At 44.9% G+C, this 23600-nt stretch overlaps 1 protein-coding gene across 10 annotated transcripts in view; it reads right to left on the bottom strand.

Annotated features, from left to right (window-relative positions):
- The window catches only part of LOC137425078 (E3 ubiquitin-protein ligase MARCHF8), a 216728-nt gene that overhangs the window by 97868 nt on the left and 95260 nt on the right, over nt 1-23600 (bottom strand). The window contains exon 1 of one of the 10 annotated variants that reach the window (XM_068113101.2): nt 14127-14145. The exons of 6 other annotated variants lie outside the window; for them this stretch is intronic. The gene's annotated coding sequence lies outside the window, so the exon portion shown is untranslated. Of the gene's footprint in view, nt 1-5411; nt 5858-6056; nt 6203-6693; nt 6832-14126; nt 14146-23600 lie in introns of those variants that run through there. 3 more of the 10 variants (XM_068113094.2, XM_068113096.2, XM_068113098.2) reach the window with 3 other exon arrangements.

Below are 23600 nucleotides of genomic sequence, written 5' to 3'. Positions count from 1 at the left end.
CTGATCTGCAGAATTAATCGGTTATCTTAACAGAAAAAAAAAAAAAAATTCTCCGATAAGTGCATGATATTATCCATGATTGATGACAAATGTAATATCACCAATTCTTCTTTCAATAAATATTGCAGCTCTCATAACTGCTGTTCAATTGATCATGAGGTGCTACAACCTTAGATAGATGTATGATATCAGTGAAACTGAATGACAAATGTGCCAAATGTCCCAAAGCATATGGTTCACAATCTAGGCAATGCAATTGTTGTAAAGCTGTGTGATTATCCTCAGGCACACTAATAATAAAGGGAGAATAATCACAACTTTACAAGTGCTCAGATATAAATAAATATATTAAGCATTTCAAAAAGTTTCGTTGACTATTCTAAGGTACAACACCTGGAACAGCATGCTTGGCAATATCATGGTGTTTGTTAGTTTGGTGGGAGGGTGGGGTAGAAGGAAGGAAATACCAACCAAACTATTGTTAAGTGGAAAGGGGGGTGGGAGGGAGTGGTAGGATCCATAGCTAAAATGTAGTAAGAATAGTATGGACCGTGTGTTTGAGGAGGTTAGATTTACCCTTGTGGTAGATATCTGTCAGACGCATGTCAAAAATAAAACATGCACCGAGGTGGTGGTGAATGTAAACCTGAGAGCAGAGTACGGTGAGGTCGTTGTGTAAAACCTCCTGTACAGGCGAGGCCAGGTGGAGAACTTGGGCACAAAGGCACATGGGAGTGCTAAACGCTTTTAATGGGGAACATCACGGTTCGTTTGGCCAAAGGACAACAGGCCATGTCAGAGGAGTGAGCTGTGGAGCCCTAAAGAGAGTTGCACAACTCCAGAATTTTACGAAGGACTGCCCCACAGGGCGGGGCAGCCCAGGAGATGGCCTCGCCCATTAAGAAAACCCTGTGTCCAATGATGGGACCACCCGCATGCTGGAAAGGCAGTTCCTGACAATAAAATATATTATTTTGACCCAATCTCTCAATGCAGAAGAATCACCTTTAAAATTCCAGTCTCCGGATCCACCAAAATCTAAGCAATTTGTCCTCGTCACATATCCTGTCCTTTAAGCCGACCATTTTCGAATTGGCTTTAAGCAGGTCATCTTTGAAGCGGCTGCTTCAGCATTTTGCAGTTTCTCACCTGACTCATTACTACCTCCGCCACCAAAGGTGGACACAAGTTACGTTTTCACCCCTGTCTGTTTGTCTGTAAGAAGGATATCTCAAAAGGTTGTGGATGGATTTGGATGAAATCTGCTGTACAGGTTGCGTGTACGACTTTATATTCAGCTATGCCAAATTTTGTGGGCCTTTCAATGTCGAGATATTAGAAATGGGCCTTTTGCTAGCTGCATATCAGTATTTCTTGTAATCTACCATATAAAACACAATGTCAGGTTGTGTGTTTGTACAGAGGTGTGTCCCCCCTTCATAAGGGTAGGTTTTAAAGGCCAAGCTTTTAACACGAATGTGTGTTCACCACGGTCTATTTTTGAGGATAAAACAAACTCGAAAAACATTTTCTATAAAAGAGTAATTATGTCACTTCCATTGGAATTGGCGATGGAGTCTTGCAAAACGAACCTCAAGGGCGGTGTACTGGTGTTTTTTTTTAAATAACAATAAATACAAGGCACAGGGAGGTGAAATTCACTACAGGTGATGTGCAACGCATGCAGAGTAAAACGAGTGTTCATTTGCATCCAAAGGATGTCTAATAAATAAATAAGATAGAAGCACACCTGACACTAGGCCGAGGCTTTAGACTTTGGCATGCTCAGAGGCTGCACCGTCGAATAAACTATTCCAACCCATCATTTTGATGGGCTTTTTATTAGTGAATCAATATAACAACAATCATGTGTTCTCCTAAGAAATGGTGATCTTTCTGTCCAGGATTGGCTCTAGACACAAAACATTTCTCTCCTTGTCATGAATGCCACGCAGCTCCGCCAAAAGTATGGGCCTCCATTATTATTGGTGATGTGCTACATGCAAGTACTTCAGTGAGAAAGGTCTACAGGCCATGTTGGTGCAGTTGGCTGGTTTTACATTTTTCCAAGCTTGAAAGCTAGCTATGGTTAGGCAGAAGAAAATGAAATAAATTAGGCAGAAGAAAATGAAATAATTTTATAAAAAAGGGGAGGGGGGTAGAAAAACAAAAGATGGAGATGAGACGAGAAATGCAATGAAGTACTTACACTCCCCAGAGGATCAAAAGCTGTATTGGCTTTTTAAAAACACTGCTAACAGAGCCTGCGTCCAAGCGACTGAAGCTTTAACATTAACACATGGCAAAACTGCTTTGATCATTGCATCTCTGCTCACAGACTCTGCCAACGCAGTTTTCCACCTCCACCCACAATTTCCCGGCCTTGCATAAGGCTAAGACTGTCTAATGTCGGCTCTAGAACATTGCTCACGTTCTGCATAAGCAAAACTGCAACAGACACTCATACGTGCATTTTGAAAATAACTGATGATGTTAATAATTTTAATAGTAGTATTGTTATAAATAATACTAATAATAACAAAGTAGATTCCTTTGGAATGCACTCGTTCAGAAACATGTTGGAGTACTAGAACGCACTCGGTGGAGCGCATACCTCCACCAGGCGGAACTGTTTATGTTTTGTATCTCACTGATCGGCCAAATCTGGATTGAGACCTGAACCAAAATCGAATCGGCTTGTTCTCATCACCTAACCAACTCGTCCAGCAAGTTTAGTCATAACTCGTCCACAACATTTTTTAAATAGCATGTTATATATCACTTTTCACCTGATCTCTCAATAGTGAAGAATTACTTTAAACTAGAACGACACTCTTCGACGTCACGACATTGACGGATATACCTCCACCCACATGATGTCATCATTATAATACTTGTACCAACTTTGCTTTAAATCCATACAGCTGTTCTCAAGTTATCACATTTTTACCTGATATGACCTCTGACCTTTGACCTCAAGACCCCAAAATTTAATCAGTTAATCTTTACATCATTATATATATATATCTGTACCAAGTTTGAATTAGATCACTTCAACCGTTCTCAAATTATAGACCTATTGCAGACTTTGACCTTTGACCTATTGACCCCAAAATATAGTTAGTTCATCTTCACACCATTGTACACAAGTTAACCAAATTTGGCCAGAATCGCATCACTGGTTCATGAGTTATCGCGGTTACAGTATTTCACACGGTAACAGTTCATCTGTACCTCATTATACAAAGCTGTGCAAAGTTTGACTAAGATCCCTTTAGCCGTTCTCAAGTTATCGCGGTAACGAAAACCCATCACGAACGGATGGACAGCCGGACGGACAACCTGAAAACATAATGCCTCCGGCAACTTCGTATAAAAATTATCTGATCTCATATCCAAAAGAAATTAAATAATTCTCGTATCCGAATCCATATTCAGATCTTCACCAAAATCGAATTGATTCGTCCATGTCACACACAAACACTCCACCAAGTTTTGTCCAAATCCGTCCATAACTTTTTGAGATATCCTGCTACATATAGTTTTTGGCGCTATCTCCCAATGGTGAAGAATCACTTTAAAAATTCGACGAGCCGGATTCGGATCCGGATCTCCACCAAAATCTAATCATTTCATCCTATTCATATACGCTACGTCTCTGCCAAATTTTGTCCGAATCTATCCACAAACTTTTGAACACGTAAATCTTGACCAAAACGCATTGGTCATATTGAAGGAATGCATGAGGAAAGACAAATGTAAATAATAAAGCAAAGCAGGATGAACGAGAACTGCACTCGGTAGTTATACCTCTGCTAGGCTGAAGTTATGCAAGAGTTATACCTCTGCTAGAGTTATACCTCTCTGGTCGTAGTCAACGTGTGGCTGGATTTCTCTCATCTCCCCCTTCCTGTTCAGGCTGGAGTTCCCCAAGGTAGTGTTCTGGGCCCTGTGCTATTTTCTGGTCTTCATCAATGATCTCTCCTACTCTCTGGAAAATCCTCTCTATCTCTTTGCTGATGACTCTACTCTCTGCCGCTCCATTCCTCATCCCTCAGATCGGCAGTCTGCAGCCTCCTCACTCTCTGCAGACCTGGACAAAATCACAGACTGGGCAAACAAGTGGAACATGTCTTTCAATCCTGACAAATCTCACACTCTTACGATGTCTCTCCGAAAGGACCGACTGGAAAACCCTCCCATCTACTTTCTCAACAATCCTCACCAAGAAGTTCTGTCGCTCAAGCTTTTGGGTCTCACTATCTGCCCTGATCTTTTTGGGAAAACCACATTGCCAAGCAGGCCTCCAAAGCCAGTCGCCGACTGGGCATCCTCCATAGTGCGAAGTCCTTCCTTGGCACACCTGAGCTCCTCACCACATACAAGGCTTTCATCCACAGCTCAATGGAATACTGTTCCCCCCTCTGGGCCGGTGCTCCTGTCTCACACCTCGCTCGGCTTCACGCTGTTGAGGCCAAAGCTTTCAGAATCATTGGAATCTCCTGCGATGAAGCTAACTCCGAGGACCTTTCACTCACTCACCGCAGGCAGGTTGGTGGTCTTTCTGTCTTCTACCGACTCCTCTCCGGCCTTGCTCCCCCAGCTCTCTCTGTGCTCTGTCCCCCAAATATTCCTACAGGTCACACAAGATCTGCCAGCAACCCTCTTATGGTTAAACTGCCAAAATCTAGGCTCTCTGCTCACCTTCACTCTTTCATTCCCCTTTTTCCCCACCTCTGGAACAAACTCCCCCACTCCCTTCAATCCCACGCCTCCCTCCAGGTCTTTAAAACAGCTGTTCACCACCATCTCTTATCTTTGATCCAAAACCTTGATCTTTTCTAACCCCGCTAATTCACCCCAGATACACTTTTTCGAAATTCCAACTTCTTTCCTGGAAGTCCTTGCAGTGTCCATATGTTTTATACCTCTCCCACCTCCCCCCAAGCCCTCTCCCTCCCACAGTTCTCTCGATGTCCCTGCTCTCAAATGTTGTGTTTGTGTCCTTCCCCCTCTCTCCCCATCTTGTCTACCACTCCCCTTATTTTGTGTTTTATGTGTCGGTTTGTGTCGGTTTGACCTTTTGTGTGAATCATGTTCGCTCTTTCACGAGCCTCGATCTTGTATACAAAAAAAGAAAAAAAGAAACAGTTTACGGTTTGTATGCCACTGATAGGCCCGATCTGCATCTGCACCATAACCGAAATCTAATCGACTTGTTCTTGTCAACTACCCAACTCATTCACCAAGGTTCGTCATAACCCGTCCATAACTTTTTGAGATACCGTGCTCTATACCATTTTTGGCCCCATCTCTCGATGGTGTAGAATCACTTTAAAATTATAGTATCCGAATCCGGATTTCATCCATATCCAATCAATTCGTCCTTGTCACACACCCATCCTGCTCACCAAATTTCAGGCGAATCGGTCCACAACCTTTTGAGATATCCTGCTCTCAACACAACCTCCGTCCACCTTCGGACACGGGTGAAAGCATATAACTTCCGCTACCAAAAACAATAACTGAATAGAAGAAAATAGTGGAGAAGGATCAGCCCTGGCCTTCACTAGCATGGATAGTTATTCAGTCGTCAATGGAGAAGGATCTAATGGAAGCTGGAAACAGTGCGGAAGAAGCACAACATCGAGCCCAAGATAGGAAGGGTGGAGAGATGCGGTTTGGCCCTTATGCTGCATAGCAGCGATAAGATGAACCATACATGAATAATTATTTGCAACCTTAACATCCACAGCAGTATTTCAACCGGTTGACGGAAGCATCATTGAACTCAAAACTGAAATCAGGTGTGGAGAACTCAAGCTATGGACATCAAGAAGTCTTCTGAATCGAGCATCGGAACAAAGTCAGGCAAGAGTAATGAAGACACAAACCTACAGGACATCATCTGCTTCAGGAATAATATGAAGCCTATAATGAGAATCGTATGCAGCAACAAGCTCTGCATTCACAGTGTAAAGTACAAACACAATATCACGTGGCCTGCAGTAAATGGGAAGGATAAAAGCCCTGCCAGGCCCAAACAAGCGACTTACCCGGTACAAATGGCTCAACGCATGAAAGGCAATTCATGATTATAAGCAAGCTCTGTAGGTGAAATTTAACAAGATATGCTCGCACTTCGCAGATGTGAAGTCTATGTCAACACATTGCGTCCGTGCACTTCCGCTTTTTGTCACATAAGAGCAGCTTGCTAAACAAGCATGTGACGCAAGCTCATTTCAAGTTGAACTTAAAGTTTCCCCACATACAGCGAATGCCTCAAATGGTGTCACAACATCCGGCAAGGCAGGCATGCAAAGGAGAATGCTTCAAACAAAGAGAAAAAAAAATCCAACGGATTACCCCCATTATATAGTCTCATGCAAGTGTGCAATGCGAGTTGTACTTGCTTTTTAAGATAGAAAAGATTGGAAAAACGTAAATGTACAAAAAGGGTTCAATTAGATACAATTCATTTTACCCGAGTAGGAAGTCAGTGGTTTGTGCATTCAAAAATATCTTTTTTCCCAGAAAAATACAAATAAACATTCTGGAGAATGTAGAAACAAAACAACGTATTGATTAATTGTGTGCAGAAGCATGTCATGCTCCAAGAAGCCAGTCTAAAAGCAGGTTAGACAAGAACAGCACTCGGTAGAGCGCATAACTCCGCCAGGCTGAACAGTTTACCTTTTGTATCCGACTATTAGACCAGATCTGAATCCGAACCTAAACCAAAATCGAACCATTTCTTCCTCGTCACACACCCAATGTCCCAATCTATCCACCAAGTTGCGTCCGAATCCGTCCACAGCATTTTGAGATATCCTGCTCACAGACAAATAAACGGATAGACAGACAAGGGTGAAAACAAGCTCCGTCCACCTTCGGTGGCAGAGTTAACACGATCTTAAAATGTTTTTCCAATAGGTTTTGTGTGTTGATTCAAACAAACATCTGAAGCTCACCTGAAGCTCACAATTATGCCAAATCTCAGCACCTCTTTCACCATAATGACTGGTCAGATGTTTTTGAGGGGGGGGGGGGGGGGGGGGGGAAGTGTGCGACGTAATTTACCTGTACGAGAAGAGGGGAAACCCACCACCATCATCATCACCACCACCAACCCTCCCTCACCACAAACCCTTTCGGTGAAAGACATTGTGGTATTTAACGTCCACTGGCTAATGCTAGCAGACAGGACATCCAGCTTAACATGACCATTAGAGATATGGCGCACAACCCTGCCAGCGAAGCACGATCTGACAGTTTATAGTCGGGTCGGGAATCAAACTCAGACTAGACTAAGGATCAGATCAGATCCTGAACCATGATGCTCTATAAAGAGCGTCATTGCAGCCGAACCAGCTTCGATGGCTTGGGTTACAATTCCCGATGCGTTGTCACTGCGACACAGGAATGAGCAATTTGTTCATTGTGCCGGTGATAGCTCACCTACTCTTTGCGAAGGACACTAATGCCGGCAGACATGACGCCCAATTTATCGTCCATCTGAGGAACAGCACACACATATGATGAAACACCCTGCCTGTGGAATTCCGGGATAACCGTTTATAGCTAGGTCGGGATTCAAACCCAGGCGAGACAGCTCTTAGAGGAGAGTGCGCACACCTGGAGGTCATTCTGCCATCTCTAAACCTAGACTAGACAAAGGTAAATGTGCTACCTCTGCACCATCCTGTCTGGAATTAACTTGAGTTATATATACTAGGGCATGCCCGTACTATATATATATCTAAAATTATATCCCCCCCCTCTATTTACATGAAATGGTTTGGTCCAAAGCGAACGGCTTGCGAGTACGGTGACAATCCCCCCCCCCCCTCTATTTACATGAAATGGTTTGGTCCAAAGCGAACGGCTTGCGAGTACGGTGACAATCCCCCCCCCCCTCTATTTACATGAAGATGAAATGGTTTGGTCCAAAGCGAACGGTTTGCGGAGTTTGGTAAAGAAATCGCCATAGCGTGCACGTAATTAGTTTTAAAACATAATTTAACGGCAACATAGTTTGCCAACGTGAAATAAATGAATACGCTCTCAAATGTGCCGTCCGAGGCAGAGTCTGTTCGCCACGTTCGGCACACGTGATAACTCGCTGCTCTCTGATTGGTTGAATCGTTTTTTGGACATAGCTCGGTAACTACTTCTCCGATTAATATGTCGCAAATTAGTTTTAATTAGTTTTACAACATAGTTTAACGGCAACATAGTTTGCCAACGTGAAATAAATGAATACGCTCTCAAATGTGCCGTCCGAGGCAGAGTCTGTTCGCCACGTTCGGCACACGTGATAGCTCGCTGCTCTCTGATTGGTTGAATCGTTTTTTGGACATAGCTCGGTAACTACTTCTCCGATTAATATGAAACCTTGAAAAGGCACATCCTCGGGTCCCCAGCAATATACCTGGCAAGTTTAAAGTATATCGGACCCGTGGTTGTCGAGAAACAGCGGTCACAGACATACATACATACATACATACATACATACATACATACATACACACAGAGATTACTGGAATTATATATACTAGGGCATGCCCGTACTATATATAAGCTAGGACGTGCCCGTACGTGGGTGCCCGTTCCTTGCCAAAAAAAAAAAAAAAAAATTTGTGTAGGGGTGTGTGTGTGTAAACATCCTAGGGCGTGCCCGTACGTGGGTGCAAAAAAACATGCGTGCAAACAACAACAAAAAAAAACTTTGAAACCACGTGGCAGTAACGACCACAGAACCCCCCCCCCTCTATTTACATGAATGGTTTGGTCCATTCGCAACGACCACAGAACCCCCCCCTCTATTTACATGAAATGGTTTGGTCCATTCGCAACGCCAAAGCGAACGGCGAACGGCTAAATCGCCATAGCTCGGTAACTACTTGTCCGATTAATTTCAAACCTTGAAAAGGCACATCCTCGGGTCCCCAGCAATATACCTGGCAAGTTTCAAGTATATCGGACCGGTAGTTGTCGAGAAACAGCGGTCACAGACAAACATACACACATACACACATACACACATACACACATACACACAGAGATTAATGGAATTATAGATAGATAGATATATATATATATATATATATATATATATATATATATATATATATATATATATATATATATATATATATATATATATATTATATATATGCTGGAATGCTGGAATATATGGAATGCTGGAATGCTGGAATATAATATATGCTGGAATAATATATATATATATATATATATATATATATATCCTTTTCACTTATATACACTGAAATCTCCTTTTCCTTTTCGGGAAAATGATAACCTTTTCGAGAAATCATCAGCAATCCCTCGGCTTATTTAAAAAGCAACAATAGAACTTGCAAGCAGAACACCTGTAACCACAGCTTACCATGAAAGTATATGATGCAATTACAATTCACACCAGAGCGAAGTCGATGGCGGGCCCACCTAAAGTTTCCCACCTAAAGCAAAGTTGAGAGATGGCAAAAAGTTCCACCAGGAATGACCTAATATACAGTATCAGATTCTGAGTTGAAAAAAAAACAAACTTATTCTTAGACAGAAAAAATTCTGACAAAAAAAAAAAAAAACTTACTTATTCTCAATAATCTGAATTATTGACCGCCTGGGACCCTAAGTCCCCACCCCCTGGGGCATGAACGGGGGTAAAAGCAAAATAAAAAAATCGTTACATATTTCATCTGTCCCCCATTGTTAATTGTATATACAGTAAAACGTTTCATTTAAAACGAGAACAACACTCTTCGACGTCACGACGTCGATCGATATTCCAATTATTACATTATTACATCATGATAATACTTGTAGCAAGTTTGATTTAAATCCATTCAGCTGTTCTCAAGTTATCACATTTTTACATTACACGACCTCTGACCTTTGGCTTTTGACTTCTTGACCCCAAAATTGAATCAGTATATGCTTTACATCATTATGCATACCTGTACCAAGTTTTAATTTAAATCCCTTCAGCTGTTCACAAGTTAAAACATTTTTACCTGACATGACCTCTGACCTTTGGCTTTTGACCTCTTGACCCAATATTCTAATCACTTAATCTTTACATCATTATACATACCAATACCAAGTTTGATTTAGTTCCCTTTAGCCATTCTCAAGTTATAGACCTATTACATACTTTGACCTTTGACCTCTTGACCCCAAAATCTAACCAGTTAATCTTTACATCATTATATATACCTGTACCATGTTTGAATTAGATCACTTCAGCCGTTCTCAAGTGATCACATTTTTACCTAACATGACCTCCGACCTTTGGATTTTGACCTCGGGACCCCAAACTCTAATCAGTTAATCTGTACCTGATTATACAAACATGCACCAAGTTTGACTAAGATCCCTTCAGCCGTTCTCAAGTTAACACGGTAATGTAAACCTACCACAGACGGACGGACGGACGGACAGCCGGACGGACAACCTGAAAACATAATGCCTCCACATGTTTAAAAATGGGACCGTGATTGAATTTTTTGGTATTTGACCTTTTGACCCCATCCCAGAGCCCGGGGGGAGGGGCCAAAATTATACTGATTGTACTCCTTCTTGCCTTGTGGTGACAACTATCATGTTTTGGGAATCTCTGCACAACTGCTTAGGAGGAGATATCGTGACAAATGGACCAGACAGGCAGAGAGAGATAGGGACAGAGAGACAGAGAGACAGAGAGACAGAGAGACAGAGAGACAGAGAGACAGACAGACAGACAGACAGACAGACAGACAGACAGACAGAGAGAGAGAGATTATAATATCCCCTCTCCCCCATTTTTCTTTTTTAAAGCGTAGGGATAATAAGAAAATACAACTTGCCTCCAAATCATGAACACTTTATAACACTAACAAGGGTACCGGAACATAATGCAAAACAGGTTCATGGACAAGATCAGACAAGACAAGGTCCAAATCAAGATCAGGAAATAAACATTAAAATGTTTTTAAAAATGGGACCGTGATTGCATTTTTCATTCCAAGATCCAAATATAAAGCAAGTGATCACATTTTTACCTAACATGACCTCCGACCTTTGGATTTTGACCTCGGGACCCCAAACTCTAATCAGTTAATCTGTACCTGATTATACAAACATGCACCAAGTTTGACTAAGATCCCTTCAGCCGTTCTCAAGTTAACACGGTAATGTAAACCTACCACAGACGGACGGACGGACGGACAGCCGGACGGACAACCTGAAAACATAATGCCTCCACATGTTTAAAAATGGGACCGTGATTGAATTTTTTGGTATTTGACCTTTTGACCCCATCCCAGAGCCCGGGGGGAGGGGCCAAAATTATACTGATTGTACTCCTTCTTGCCTTGTGGTGACAACTATCATGTTTTGGGAATCTCTGCACAACTGCTTAGGAGGAGATATCGTGACAAATGGACCAGACAGGCAGAGAGAGATAGGGACAGAGAGACAGAGAGACAGAGAGACAGAGAGACAGAGAGACAGAGAGACAGACAGACAGACAGACAGACAGACAGAGAGAGAGAGATTATAATATCCCCTCTCCCCCATTTTTCTTTTTTAAAGCGTAGGGACACGTGAGGGTCTGAACCTTGAAAGATATGACCACAAACGTTGTAGAACTAAGCGAAACATTCATTTACAACATATCCGGTAAGAAAACTGTCCTCTGGAATTGTATCGGCACAACATGCTTGCATTGAAATGTGCAGATTGTTAGACAAAACCATAAATTGCTGCTTCTATTTCATAATGAATGGTTATTATCGCCACTGTGCAGATGGTTACTGTTCATCCCCTTCATGGCAACAAGCACAACTGGGACCCACTCGGGAACTTCTGCCATGAACGCATTTTATATTTCAAGCACTTCATGTCAACAGTTGAGCCACATGCCACAAGTAATAAATAAGGAAATAATAAACAAACTGCACATTAACCAATCTTTACTCCACCCTCCCCACACCCCTCCAGAGCTTGAATTTAAATGCAACTTCAAGGGAAATAAACGGACAAGTATGTAGCTCGGAGAAAAACAATTTTATTTTTGAGAAAAAAAATAACATCTAACGCAAATGTGTAAACTAAAAAGTTAGTGTGAAGGATGAGCCTGCTTTTTTGTCAACAACAAATCAATTCTAATACCAACCGACAATGTTTGGCTAACCAGAAGGCTTTTCACACATTCCTTGGCCAGAGCTGGGTACGACATAGCCAATGTTGACCAAAAGCTTGGCAAGGCCAAACTCTCGAGAGCATCTCTGGTGGTGGAGTCGTTGATCAGGTCGACAAATACGTCCTGCAATTCATTTGGAAGGGACCGAGGATCAATCTTGAGTGGATTTTGAATGAGTTGACAATCCAAGTCACTGAGGTTTGGAAAATAGTAATGCAACTCCTGACTGAGGGAAAGTAGGTGGTCCTGGATGAGGACACCAATCTCATCCACTTGCTCTTCCCGGTGGGCCGACAAGCTGTCACGTTATCAAAGACATCGAAGCAACCCGCTTTCACTTTTTCTTACCATACCTGCAGCTTCCTAGGGCTTGGTCGAGAGAAATGTCCAGGGCTATGCAACAACAATAACAACCTCTGAGAGGAGCTTCGACTCCACACTGATAAGGGCCAACAAGCCCGAAACACGTGCCCATGGATGTTCCCTCTCCAGAGTGGACTGGTCTGTAAAATTAAGAATTGAATTATCTTTCTGGTATTGGCTAAAGTACAATCCTACAGAGATGTATGAAGCTCAGCTCATGCCTTAAAAATAGAGATACAGTATATATCGTAACATGGAATTGGGGGTGGGGAGGGGTGGTGGACGTAACATGGAGGGGGGGCGTGTATGTAGTAACATGGAGGTGATCCACAGAAAGAATGTGCTTAGAATATCTTGGTCCATGTGCTCATGTAGGGTAGATTTGCATCTGTATCATGGATCTGTCAGAAGTAAGTTGTATGGGAAAGCATGCCCCGATGAGGCAATCATTGTAAACCTTAGACCAGAATAGGGTAAGGTTATATTGTGTTAGACCTCCTGTAAAGGTGAAGCCAGTTGGAGGACTTATGCCATCCGGCACAAACAAAAGACAGGGGATGTGCTATGTGCTTAAAATGGACATCAGGGCTGTTTTGCCCAGATGACTGCAGGCCATGGTGGCAGAGTGAGTAGTGGAGCCCTGGGTGGAGGCGGAACATTTCCCGTGGGATCTGTCCTAAGGGGAGGGATGTCTGCACCTGTGCGTGGGGAGATGATGGGAGACCTTCCGGTTTTGAGATCTTGGAGACCTCTCTCTAACTCTCTCTACTTTGTGGCTGTTTAGAGATGAACCGCTGAGAGACCGTGGATGTCATCTCATTGCCATCCTCTCACCTCGGTCCTGTACAACACCAGCCGACACCAGTCGTGGTGGACCCAAAAACCAGCCCTTGCCTGTCTTGAGTCCTCACCTGTGTTCCCCTACACATTTAGAGTTTGCTAATTTGGGGTGTTAGTGGGGCTTAGTTTTTCTGTATTGCAAGTATGCGTGTCCCCTTATTCGTTTCTCCTTGGACTGCCAGATCTGTTCCGTTCATTTACAGTCCTATCCTTTGTTACCCCGGTATACCAGGTCTGAATCCTAATGTTTACACCCGTTAAACCAACCCACCCCTCCCAAAATTTTGCTTATGTATCCACTATCTATCTCATCCACCCATTGCGTAACCCTCATTGTTACGTAACATCCCTTGTTTGACCATCTCCGTCTACCTTCTCCCTTTGCCCTGCTATTGGTGTTTCCTCCTGCCTCCTGCTGTTCGCTTTATTATGTTGTGTCCTGATCTGTTCTGTGTTCTAGCTCTTTCACAAGCCTAGACCTTGTATTAAAAAAATATTGTAATAATAAACCATTTGAATGATAAGGAACATCTTCCCACGCACAAGCAACCACCACTTTTGTGGCGTAATTGTAAATAATTAAATGATCATAGTGTGGATTATTAAAACTAGTGAGGTACCCGTGCTACGCACGGGTGGGAGGCCAGAAGCAAACAGACAATGCAGAAACGGCGAATGCTAAAGCATGAAACCAATAAATTCCACATTCCTGTAGCACCTTCAGTCGCACGTCAGACATGGACAGCAAGTTCGTGAAGGACTTCCATGAAAAACGTACCCGTTGGCGGGTAAAAACGTACGGGTACGTTTGTTCCATACACAGTCAATGGCGAATCTGCATATGGCGATCTGCGAATTCACGTTAAGAAAGTAGAAACCCTGGTGTTGGGCTAGCGGCTAGGGTGCCGGCTTAGGATCCTAGGATCCTGGGTTCGAATCCCGGTCAATCGCTGAATTAACGCCAGGGGGGTTGACTCAGCCTGTCATCCTTCCGAGGTCGGCAAATTGAGTACCAGTTCACTGGTAATTCCCTGCTTGTCGTTAAAAGGCGGCAAAAAGGGTTGGCGTCAGGAAGGGCATCCGGCCGTAAAACATTGCTTCAAAAAGGGGACCGAAAAACAACAACAACCACAGTTCCCGAAAAAGGCCAACCCCCGCTTGCGGGGAAAAATGGCCTCTAAAGGTTTTTTTAAAGTAGAAACCGTCATGGCATTTTGTCATTCACTTGAACTCGATATCTCTTTTTTCATTCCAAACAGTATAACTCCAATCATAAATGAAATAAAATTAATATAAAAAATAAACTTTTAACAACATTCGTGACATAAACAAACATTTAAATCCTGATGTTAAGTTCCGTACGGTTGGGTGAACACAATTACGAATTCAAAATCGTAATTATATTCACTCAATTCCAATCATCAATTGATACTTCAACAAAACAATTAACACGATTAACGTTTAACGATTTAACATTACGATTGAATGACCGTTGTATTTGGATATTATCGAACCAGCGCATTGCCGTCATCTGTCCACTTCCGCATTCGCTGCAGGTTCATAATTGTCATCAAAATCGAAACAGTATTTGTAGAATTTCAATAAAAGCCACATCAATGTTCATATCGGTAAATATTATTCCATCGTGTTTGGAAAAACTGGAAAATTGGAAAACTTGGAAAAACAATATAGCCTATTTTACTCCCAGGGGTCCCACCCAAAATATCGTTGCGATCGGTTGAGCCGTTTTTGCGGTACCTTCGAACGGACAGACTGACATTTGGTGAATTATAGCAAGATAATGCGGTGAGAACTTGCGGAGGTCTTTGGCCCTCCGGCTAATAGAGTTTGTGTTAGACAGACCTCTGACAACTCATATAAATATATACACATGCATATGCATATACATATACATATACACATATATATATACATATACACATATATATATATACATATACACACATATATATATATATACATATACACATATATATATATACATATACACACATATATATATACATATACACATATATATATATACATATACACACATATATACATATACACACATATATATACATATACACACATATATATACATATACACACATATATATACATATACACACATATATATATACATATACACACATATATATACATATACACACATATATATACATATACACACATATATATACATATACACACATATATATACATATACACACATATATATATACATATACACATATATATACATACACACATATATATACATATACACATATATATACATATACACACATATATATATATACATATACACACATATATATATACATATACACACACATATATACATATACACACACATATATATATATATATATATATATATATATATATATATATATATATATATTGTTACGGTACGCGGTTAAAGATGGTATGTTTGCCGAGCGGAGGCTCCGCGACCGAACAGTGCCTCCCTGACTAAAACCTGATTCACCCCAAACTTTGGCCGTATCGCGCCGCAGCTACTCAATATGGAAACCTCGAAAGCGACCGAACGAGAATGAAGAAGCAGAAGAAGTTCAGAGGAATAACAGGATTTATTAAGTATTTTCACAAGCCAAAGCAACGAGAGCAGTCGGTTATATACAGAAAATGGAAGGAGCAGACACACAGTGAAATCATTAGCTTACCTATTCAAGCTTAATTAATAAACCCCAGGACAACATTAAAGACAGACGGACGATCACACTTACACGGGGAAATGCAGGCAGGAAGGAATGGCTTGGAGATGGGTGGCTTTTAGAGGCAAGGAAGGTTCAGCGGGTGCTGGGCACGGTCGGGCCAGAAGGCACCGCCGTCAAGAAGCCGAGCTTTGGTCCCAAACTGCGCGGGCGAAGGTCCTTTCTCCGTACTGCCTCGTGCGCTCCTTGCGTTGCCCCGGTCCGTTTCTCCTGCAGCGCGGCACGTCTCACGGCGGCTCGGTCACACCTGCTCGTCTCCAGCGCATCTCCTGGACCCAGAACTCATCCCTCCTCTCAGCTCATCTCTTTTTGGGAGCATCCCGCAGCGGGTTATATAGGCCCCACCCTTAACCCTTTTCGAACCTTCCCCAAACGTTCTCTCTCCGCCCTCTCAAGCCAAACCCCTCGTTCTGGGTTGGATGAGCGGGGCCGACTTACTACTCCCCTCTATGACGAGGTGGAGACCCGCCTTTCTTCTTCGACGTTACCTCGTGCGTAATGGCGTCAACTGCTGCAAAGTGGACGGCAGATGAAAATGCAGCAAAGTGCAAACCTGGCACTTGGAAGCTGCCATGGGGCGTCGGAGGGCCTACTCTTATTTAATTCGGTGCAATGAAGAGTCAAACTAGTGGGAAACACATCCTTAGCCTACACAGAGAATAAGGGACTAACTATTTAAAAGGATATATCGTGTCCTGTGTGTAGGTTTATGGAATTAACTAAGAGGACGAGCTGCGACCATTCTTTACATTACGAGGGTGTTACACACAACAAAACCATACTTTTCACATTCGTTACACTTTCTCAAAATTGTTACACTTCTCAAATCCGTTGCACTTCTCAAATCCGTTACACTGCACCCTCCTTTCTTCAGGCCCGTCCTCGGGCCTACAAAACTTTAACTTAGTGTGACACGTAGGTGTAATTCCCTCTACAATTAACCTGACCCTGAGTGTGACAATCTTAAAACACAAATAAATATGTCCCCCTGCTGCATTGCACCCTGTCTAACAGATTTGCGCCCACAGGATAACCGAATTACGGAATTGTTTTCAAGCTATACATTTATGGTGGGGAGCATTATTTACAGTGATGTTCTTTCTTATTTACAACGCAACCCAGGACCTGTGTTTTCTTTTTTCTTTTTAGGGAAACAAAAAGAAGGAAATTCCTGTTGGGAGGGAGGAGACAGCACGCATTGCATCGATGCACCAGTACCAATAACACCAAAGCACCCAAAAGCACCCAAGAGCACCAACCAGTGCACAGTCATTACTCATTACTGTTTGTAATAAACACACAAAAAACAAACTGGTGGTGGTCTTCTTCTTCTCTGCTGAGCCGATGTTCTTCCCGATGTCTTCTTGTTTCATGCGGCCTACTTGGAAATATAGAAAGCACAAACCGTGTCCATTTTTATTTAGGGCCACAGGGGCCAACTAAGGGTGGTCCACCTGTTTGGCATAGGTGCCACCTTACCAAGGTCCGCAAGCAAGATTCCCTGGCCACTATTGCCGGTCTCCAACAGAGGTGCCCTGCCCCAGAACCTGGAGTCCATCAAGTGGTACTTGGCCGCAGAACAGCGGTCCATAAAGTGGTACATCAATGCAATGCATGCTGGTTGAGAGGGTCCTGGCACACAAGACGACCTCCGCACGCTCCCCTCAACACCCAGTGGCGCACAGTCCTCAGGTGGGAGACAAAAGGGGGAAGACAAATGAGCGAGGGGTAAGGTCACAAGGGTACACATCAATAAGGCAATGCAAGGCGAAATGCGTACGGAGGGCGAAGTGAGAAAGCTCGTCCCTACCGTACGTCACCGCCCTGTCACCTACACTACCCTTGCCCTTACCCCATATGTACAAAATTTACACCTTTACAAATTCGTCACTACTGTCACATCTTCCCCATATTCCTCCTACACCAAATTCGTCACCACAATCCCTCTACTTCAAAATTTGCCATCACCCAATTCATCATCAATCCTCATAAGGAGGAAGAGATGGAACACAAAGCACAATGTCACACCCACGTCATGATGCATCTCACAATCCAAACATCTGCACAATAAAAATAATAAAACAACCTGGCATGGTGTGGAGGTACCTGTCACCTCAGGTGAGTGGATGCAGATGGTGCGAGGAGACTTCATCCTAACTACTTTCTAAATGACATTAACACACGTTACACTACCCGGGGTCTTTCCCTGCCAATCCATTGGCCAACTTACACTATGGGTTCTAAAAACCAATTCCCATTGTCCAACTGTGGTGCTTCTCAATTTGGGGTCTCACTCCCCCGATTCATCTCCCGGTGCCCTTGCACAATTTCTGGGCTGTGACGTGTAGCTCTCCCAGCAGGTCTACCCACCTGCACACCTCCACCACTGCAGTTGCCACCCGAGCTTACCTAGCTCCTCACCCTAACCTAACTAACTGGGGAAAGCCCCTCCTGGCTCTGTCACCCCACTCGGTGCCCTCTGGCACTGGGCTACCCGGGTCCGTCCTCCGGATCCTCGGGCCCCATCCACAACAACTACTCCCGGCTCCCAGAGCCCACCTGCGGCTTCACCTGGCCGACATCCTCACAGTGGTGGAGTTCCCAAACCAACTACACACACTAACAGGCTACACGCCCAGCCATTTCCACAACACTAATGCACCCATCCAAACATCATTCTTCCACCCGCACCACAGATGCCAATATCCAACCACAATTTACCTATACCCTCTACCTAACACTTACACTACCCACCCCGGGTATTCGTGATGGGGGTCCACTCTTCCCCCATTCACACCTTCGCACCATCCACTCCACTCCATAGTTTCCACCATACTCACTCCACGACCATCCATTCCAATACTCCATATATTCCACACTCCATGTATTCCACACACCTGTTGGTGCACACCTGTGCACTCACACCTGGTGCCACCTGCACCCTCCTTCCTTCCTGGACCATTCGGTCAACACAACATCCATCCCCTTCACTCACTCATACACTGCTCCACACACCTGTTCAGTTGCACACCTGTGCAATCACACTACAACTCACAATCACAATCAGTTACTCATACCCTGCTCAATACACTTGAATACACCTCCAACACTCACACGGCATCATCTGAACTACCTGTTGCCCTGCTAACTTAGTGCTCCCCGTCTTCCCTTTAAACTAAGCACATACCACGTCATTATAATCCACACTAATCTACCTGCGTCCCCACTACAGGTATCAGTCACTACCTAACCTTAACGTTACCTAATGTCATCTTCGCTAGATCCCTACACACGATATATCCTAACCCACCCGGGCTAGTTTTCACTGCCATCAACCCCATAAATCTAGTGCTCCTTTGCCCCCCGTGTGAGAGATGGTGGATTGGCCATCCCATCACATGGGGCATCTCTTACTATAAATTTTGCTTACCCAATTTCCACAAATCCAATCAAAAATTTTCTATTTACTGCCAATTCTATTCACTTTTCTAAATTTTGGATCAAATCCACTATCACTATCACCATCATCATCGTCCACTCACTAGTGCCTCTCGGTGCGCTAATTCGCTTCCACAGCCCGGCTTCGTAAAGCCGAGCAATGAATGCGGGTTGTTTGGTGCCGGCGGCTGGATGCGTCCCGCATTCGGTGCAGGGACGGGGGCTTACCCGGGCCGAGATCCCACGCACCACCTCGGCACGGAGCCATCCAATGGCCCGATCTTGACCTGCTGGAACGTCTCCACAAAAGGGGGTCGCCATGACGACCCTTCCTATCGGGCTGCCCGCTCCACCTAGTGGAGCACGGACGCGGCCGTTCCAAACGCGGCCCAGCGTGGATCACGTACGGCGGTCCTTTCGAACCCGCCGTGGTTCGGATCCCCGCTGGTCCTCGCGGCACGCGAAGCTGCCCGACGCGCACCGAGGGCCCGATTCGGCTAAATGTCGTTCTAACCGCTAACCCGGTTACCGTCGATGCCTCACCTGCATGCTTACACGCATACGCTACCCCTTTCTTGCTCATACATCCAGCTGTTCCCATGCCCCTCGTCGTACATTCTCTTACACACCTCGGTACACTCATTCCGCTCACAGACTTGGTCACACACCTGACCACCGAACACCTTGGCACACATTCGTCGCTCGCACACCTCACCAACACACCTCTTCGCGCCCCCTCCTCGGTCACCTCCTCTGTGACAATCACAGGTGTGCTCTCACTCGCACACCCAACCACATGCCTCACGACCAACTCAAGTGTGCATTCCCACACACGCTCTACCATTTCAGGTGTGCATCCTTCCATTCCAGGTGTACATCCTCACTCACCGGTCACAACCAACTCACGCTCCGTGTCACTCTCACTACTCTCACCTCCACTCTTGACAACTCACTCACCCTTACTCTCGACAGCGCACTCTTTTCTCATGCCCCCGTCCGTTACACACCTTTCTCGCGCACTCTCTTGCGCACACTCTCCCGTTACACCCTCTGTAACACTCACCACAGGCGTGCATTCTCCCTCACTCTTGACAGCGCACTCTTTCCCCATGCACCTGTCCATTACACACCTTTCTCGCACATCCTCTTGCGCACACTCTCTCGTTACTTTCTCCGTAACACTCACCACAGGCATACACTCTTTCGTTACATCCTCTGTAACACTCCTCACTACGCGCTTCCATGTGCTCCCTCGCACACGCGCTACGACCGACTCACTCTCGACAGCACACTCACTCCTCGGCGCGCACTTTTTCCTCACACACCCCATGGTCGGACATTCTCGCACACCTCTTTTTTCGCACTCCTTACCTGTCGCACACTTCACCAACGGCCTCTCATGAACACCCGGGTCCAAAGCAACCCCCAAGCCGACTGAAGTTCCCCTCACATCATATACATTTCCACGTATATCGCCACTCACCTTGGCACCTCGTCTCCGCACCTCCTTCGCCACCTGCAAACTCTTTATTTGGTTAGTGAGCACGCCATTGTGAGTTGAGCACCGACCTTGTACATATTCCATCACCTCCTCCTGGATTTCTCTTTTAGTTTCTGTCCGTCTCTTCTTAATTTCACTCACCTCTTCTTCCACTTCCTCTAATTTTTGCTTCACCTCTTTTATTTCCCGGTGCGTCTCCTCAAGTTCGTCCTCTAAGGCTACCGTGACCGTCCCTATGTGCGTCCTCACCTGCCGGTCGTTCGTTTCCATTACCTCTGTCACCTCGTCCAACCTCATTGTCAGTCCCTCACGTACCATCTGACATTGCCTCTGTGTCGCTATCAAGTCGTCCTTGATGTCTCTTTGTGTTGCTTTTAACCCTCCTAGTACCGCAGTGTTCTTTTGTACCTGCTCCGTTAGTTCTTTTTGTCCCTCCGTCAGCTGTTCCACCTCCTCCGTCAGGTCCTCTTTGCCCCCTTGTAACCTAGCCGTTCCATTTCTCACCTCTTTCTCTATACGCTTTTCACCTCGCTTTACCTCCTTGCGTACCCCCGAGACCTCCTCACTTACACCTCGTCGTATCTCCTCTTTCATCTCCTCCCTCTCTTTTGTAGATGCCACCCTCATCTGTCCCAATTCATCCCTCTGAGCATCCAGTTTGGTTTCTACCCCGATTCTCACCTCCTCTATCTGGTTCCCCATCTGTTCGATTTCCCGGGCGGATTGCTCCCCTATTTCCCGCAATTTGTCTTCCATCCGATTTTCTAACCCCATTAAACCATTTTTCACCCCCTCTAACTGATTCTCCTGGGCAGCCATTCTATTTTCCACCCCCGTTAACCCATTCTTTACCTCTTTTATCCCGTTGTCTAACCCCTCAAATTTAGCTTCTAGCCGTTCCCCCATTTCTCCCATTTTGCCCCCCATACTGTGTTTCAAACCTCCAATTTGGTCTCCCATTCGGCCCTCCAATTGCTCACTCTGAGCCCTCATTTGGTTCCCCATTTGCTCACTATTCTTTTCCATAAGGGCCTTCATTTGTATCATGAAAAGATTCAAATCCACCGGTGGCGCTGCTACGGTCGCGGGCGCAGCAAAATTTGGAGCCGCTACACCCACGTGCGCGAGGACGCCATTTTGCACGCCCAAAACCTCGTGCGCGAGAGCGCCATTTTGCGCGTCTGATACCCCCTCAACCACATCGCCAATGTTCTCCTCCTCCCTTTCCTCCACATACATTTCCCCGAGGTCCTGGGTCGATTCCACCCCGTTTATCTCTATCTCTCCCACCGGCATCCCGTCGCCTTGACCAGCCATGGCGCGATTTCAAAATTCGGGTTTTCCTTTAAAAACAAAACAATTTCCAGCTGCTTGTAATTTTGAGCACGTTAAGCGCGCTTCGGGCCTCGTATCTCACTCCCCAACACCAATTTGTTACGGTACGCGGTTAAAGATGGTATGTTTGCCGAGCGGAGGCTCCGCGACCGAACAGTGCTTCCCTGACTAAAACCCGATTCACCCCAAACTTTGGCCGTATCGCGCCGCAGCTACTCAATATGGAAACCTCTAAAGCGACCGAACGAGAATGAAGAAGAAGAAGAAGTTCGGAGGAATAACAGGATTTATTAAGTATTTTCACAAGCCAAAGCAACGAGAGCAGTCGGTTATATACAGAAAATGGAAGGAGCAGACACACAGTGAAATCATTAGCTTACCTATTCAAGCTTAATTAATAAACCCCAGGACAACATTAAAGACAGACGGACGATCACACTTACACGGGGAAATGCAGGCAGGAAGGAATGGCTTGGAGATGGGTGGCTTTTAGAGGCAAGGAAGGTTCAGCGGGTGCTGGGCACGGTCGGGCCAGAAGGCACCGCCGTCAAGAAGCCGAGCTTTGGTCCCAAACTGCGCGGGCGAAGTTCCTTTCTCCGTACTGCCTCGTGCGCTCCTTGCGTTGCCCCGGTCCGTTTCTCCTGCAGCGCGGCACGTCTCACGGTGGCTCGGTCACACCTGCTCGTCTCCAGCGCATCTCCTGGACCCAGAACTCATCCCTCCTCTCAGCTCATCTCTTTTTGGGAGCATCCCGCAGCGGGTTATATAGGCCCCGCCCTTCACCCTTTTCGAACCTTCCCCAAACGTTCTCTCTCCGCCCTCTCAAGCCAAACCCCTCGTTCTGGGTTGGATGAGCGGGGCCGACTTACTCCTCCCCTCTATGACGAGGTGGAGACCCGCCTTTCTTCTTCGGCGTTACCTCGTGCGTAATGGAGTCAACTGCTGCAAAGTGGACGGCAGATGAAAATGCAGCAAAGTGCAAACCTGGCACTTGGAAGCTGCCATGGGGCGTCGGAGGGCCTACTCTTATTTAATTCGGTGCAATGAAGAGTCAAACTAGTGGGAAACACATCCTTAGCCTACACAGAGAATAAGGGACTAACTATTTAAAAGGATATATCGTGTCCTGTATGTAGGTTTATGGAATTAACTA

Source organism: Myxine glutinosa, chromosome 4 (assembly GCF_964187855.1).
Source record: "Myxine glutinosa chromosome 4, kmMyxGlut1.1, whole genome shotgun sequence".
NCBI lineage: Eukaryota > Metazoa > Chordata > Myxini > Myxiniformes > Myxinidae > Myxine > Myxine glutinosa.
The sequence above is the reverse complement of the archived record's forward strand: the minus strand, read 5'-3'. Positions and strand labels throughout refer to the sequence as shown.